At 43.4% G+C, this 4,244-nt stretch overlaps 1 non-coding gene across 1 annotated transcript; it reads left to right on the top strand.

Moving 5' to 3' along the window:
• The first annotated feature begins 3,736 nt into the window (after window positions 1-3,736).
• LOC119937783 lies at window positions 3,737-3,874 on the top strand. Its single transcript, XR_005454212.1, has one exon. It is a non-coding gene; the product is annotated as a small nucleolar RNA SNORA7 (small nucleolar RNA).
• The last annotated feature ends 370 nt before the right edge of the window (window positions 3,875-4,244 follow it).

Consider the following 4,244-nt stretch of genomic DNA (forward strand, 5'->3'; position numbering starts at 1 on the left):
AACCTGATCACCTTGTAACCTCCCCAGCACTTAGAACAGTGCTTTGCACATAGTAAGCGCTTAATAAATGCCATTATTATTATTATTATTATTGTTATATGGAGGGGCCAGAGAAAGAATGTGTGCAAGGGGTCGGCAGTGAGGTAGACGAGATTGGGGCACAGTGAGTAAACCGGTGATAGAAGAGCGGAGTGTGTGGGCTGGGCTGGAGTAGGAGAACATTTCTACCAACTCTATTGTATTTTATTCTCCCAACGCTTAGTAGGCACTCAATGAATCCCAGTGATTGAATGATTGATTGAGAGGTGCATCAATATTTTCCCCAAGATTTGCATTAGGTAGCGATTTGGGGAGGTCAGGGGAGTGGGGAGAGAAGCTTTCTTTTAGCTTCAGGTTGCAAGAAAGACACAATTCCACGCCCTCTAACTTGTTAATGAGCTCGTCGCCTTCTCCTCCCCACCAGACTCTCTCAGTTACAAGCTAAACAGTAAATACCATTTGATTGAGCTGCCAAGGACCGTCTCTGTATGTTGCCAACTTCTACTTCCCAAGCGCTTAGTACAGTGCTCTGCACACAGTAAGCGCTCAATAAATACGATTGAATGAATGAAAAAAAGATGGAGAGGTCAACCTGAAAACGTGGATTTCAGATAAATTTTCAAGTAAGGATTCGTATATCAAATTATCTTTCAAGAGACCATATTTTATTTCATTACATTTACCAAATTTACTTTGATAATAATATATCATTATGTGTTTCCATTATGTTCCTTTCACCTTTAATTAACAATGCAGGTGCACAATTTGATGAGAGATGAATAATCAACTCTGCCTATAACCATCTCCTGAAACTCTAAGAGCACCCAAGGCACGTTTTTTCCTAGAAAATCAGAGCTTTTAATGACACAGGAACCTGTATTGTTCATTTGAAATTAATGAACAGCTGAGATTTTCCTACATCAATTTTACCTTAAGGAAAATATCAGGTCTTTATTAAAAAAATTTATAATATTCATAAGTTTCAGCATTCCATCTCTTCTCCTTACAGTGATGAATCTTCATATGTTGGGGTTTACATTTTTTATGGTATTTGTTAAGTGCTTACTATGTGCCAAGCACTCTACTAAGCACTGAGGTAGATTCAAGATAATCGGGTTGGACACAGTCTATGTCCATGAGAAGCAGCGTGGCTTAGTGGAAAGAACGCGGGTTTGGGAGTCAGAGGCTGTGGGTTCTATTCCCGATTCCACCACTTGTCAGCTGTGTGACCTTGGGCAAGCCACTTAACTTCTCTGTGCCTCAGTTACCTCACCTGTAAAATGGGGATGAAGTCTGTGAGCCCCACGTGGGACAAACTGATTACCTTGTATCTACCCCAGCACTTAGAGCAGTGCTTGGCACATAGTAAGTGCTTAACAAATACCAACATTGTTATTATGCCCCATCTGAGGCTCCCACTATTAATCCCCATTTTTCAGATGGAGGAACTGAAGCAGAGAGAAGTTACGTGATTTTGCCCAAGGTCACACATCAGGCAAGAGGTAAATTTGAGATCTAAAAATGTCCCCATTGATGCCTCAAGTATTGTGAACAGGACTCTTTGGGGCCAATGTTTTATTAGTGAGAAGCAGCGTGGCTTAGTGGAAAGAGCACGGGCTTGGGAGTCAAAGGTCATGGGTTCTAATCCTGGCTCTGTCACTTGTCAGCTGTGTGACTTTGGGCAAGACACTTCACTTCCCTGGGCCTCAGCTCCCTCATCTGTAAAATGAGGATTTAGACTGTGAGCCCCACGTGGGACAACCTGATTACCTTGTATCTACCCCAGTGCTTAAAACAGTGCTTGGCACATCATCATCATCAATCGTATTTATTGAGCGCTTACTATGTGCAGAGCACTGACTAAGCGCTTGGGAAGTACAAATTGGCAACATATAGAGACAGTCCCTACGCAACAGTGGGCTCACATAGTAAGCGCTTAACAAATACCAACATTATTTTATTATTATTAGTAGTAGTAGTAGTAGTAGTAGTAGCATATTTAGATTACAGTAACAAATTCAAAGTTGGGCCCAGTAAGTTTTATGGAACTATAATTTATAAGATTCAATACAATTGTAGTGCTCTACATGAGTCGTCTCTCTAGGTATGCTAATCTCCTTCTGCTGCCTCTAACAAGTTCGAAGTACAGAGTGGAGTTTTCCCCATTTCATTAAATGTTGGCAGAATGTCTGACCTTTTCAAGTCCAGTCAAATGATTTGTTCAGTGTTTTTAAAGCTAATCCTCAAACTTTATTTTCATTCCAGATACTTCTGATTTGCATATTTTAGCATCCTATTATATTTTTGCACACAGCATTCTCTGTGGTGGAAAATCTAAGAAGTGAATTAATATTCATCTAGGTTTCAAAAAATTGGTTTGAATTCACCTGTGAATGGATAGTCATTTAATCGGTCAAACAGTACTGAGGGCTTTCCATGTATAAACACTGTGCTACGCACTTGGAAGAATACCATGCAGTAGAGCTGGTAGATATGTACCCTGCCATTGATGAGGCTACTGCATCAGCCTCCTCTCTGATCTCCCATCCTCCTGTCTCTCCCCACTTCAGTCTATACCTCACGCTGCTGCCCGGATCATCTTTGTGCAGAAATGCTCTGGGCATGTTACTCCCCTCCTCAAAAATCTCCAGTGGCTACCAGTCAACCTAGACATCAGGAAAAAACTCCTCACTCTCAGCTCAAGGTTCTCCGTCATCTCGCCCCCTCCTACCTCACCTCCCTTCTCTCCTTCTCAAGCCCAGCCCACACCCTCCGCTCCTCTTCCACTAACCTCCTCACTGTGCCTCATTCTCGCCTGTCCCACCATCAACCCCCAGCCCACGTCCTCCCCCCGGCCTGGAATGCCCTCCCTCCGCACATCCGCCAAGCTAGCTCTCTTCCTCCCTTCAAAGCCCTACTGAGAGCTCACCTCCTCCAGTAGGCCTTCCCACACTGAGCTCCCTTTTTCCTCTCCCCTTCCCCATTCCCCCGACCCTAACTCTTTCCCCTCCCCACAGCACCTGTATATATGTTTGTACAGATTTACTACTCTATTTATTTTTCTTGTACATATTTACCATTCTATTTATTTTGTCAATGATGCACATCTAGCTTTACCTCTATTTATTCTGATGACTTGACACCTGACCATATGTTTTTTTTCGTTGTCTGTCTCCCCCTTCTAGACTGTGAGCCCGTTGTTGGGTAGGGACCATCTCTATATGTTGCCAACTTGTACATCCCAAGCACTTAGTAAAATGCTCTGCACACAGTAAGAGCTCAATAAATACGATTGAATGAATGAATGAATGAATTAGTTTACAGTCTAAGGGAGGAGGCAGACATAAAAATAAATAGCAGGTAGGGAAAGCACTAGAGTATAAAGGTTTTATACATAATTGCTTACTCTCCCCGCCACCTTCAAAGCCTTACTGAGGGCACATCTCCTCCAGGAGGCCTTCCCAATCTAGGCCCCATTTTCCCTCATCTCCCACTCCCTTCTGCATTGCCCTGACTTGCTCCCTTTGCTCTTCCCCTCCTCCCCACCCTTCAGCACTTATGTATATATCTGCCATTTTCTTTATTTATATTGATGTCTGTTTACTTGTACTGATGTCTCTCTTCCCCCGACTCTAGACTGTGAGCTCCTTGTGGGGAGGATTGCCTCTGTTTATTGTTGTATTTTACTTTCCCAAGCCCCCTCTCAGGCTCGCACCTGGAGAGTTTCTAGTCCTCTACCAGTCTCAGCTACAGGAGGGAGAATCAAGCAGAGGCCTATCCATTCCATTCCTAGCCTGGGCAGTGGCTAGCAAGTGGAAGGCAGTCTGCTATAAGTCAGAACTCACCTGTGCTTGAGTAAACTCAAGTTTACTGCGTGTAAGGAGGTAATGGTAAACCACTTTGTGTTTTTACCAAGAAAACTCTCCGGATCAACGACCAGAATGATTGCAGATGGAAAGCGGGGCGTTCTGGGAGAGAGGTGTCTGTGGTGTCATTATGGTTTGGAAACGACTGGATGGAATAAGACAAGACAGGGTTTTCCCAAGCACTTTGTACAGTATACTGCACATAGTAAATGCTCAATAAATACGATTGAATGAATGGATGATTTAGAGGTTGTTCTGCCTGGAGGCAGGGACTACTCTAGGTGATATGTCAAGGTGACCCTTGAGTTGTCCCCCTTTGAGCCATAGTGTCATATTGCC

This window comes from Tachyglossus aculeatus, chromosome 1, assembly GCF_015852505.1.
Source record: "Tachyglossus aculeatus isolate mTacAcu1 chromosome 1, mTacAcu1.pri, whole genome shotgun sequence".
Lineage (NCBI taxonomy): Eukaryota > Metazoa > Chordata > Mammalia > Monotremata > Tachyglossidae > Tachyglossus > Tachyglossus aculeatus.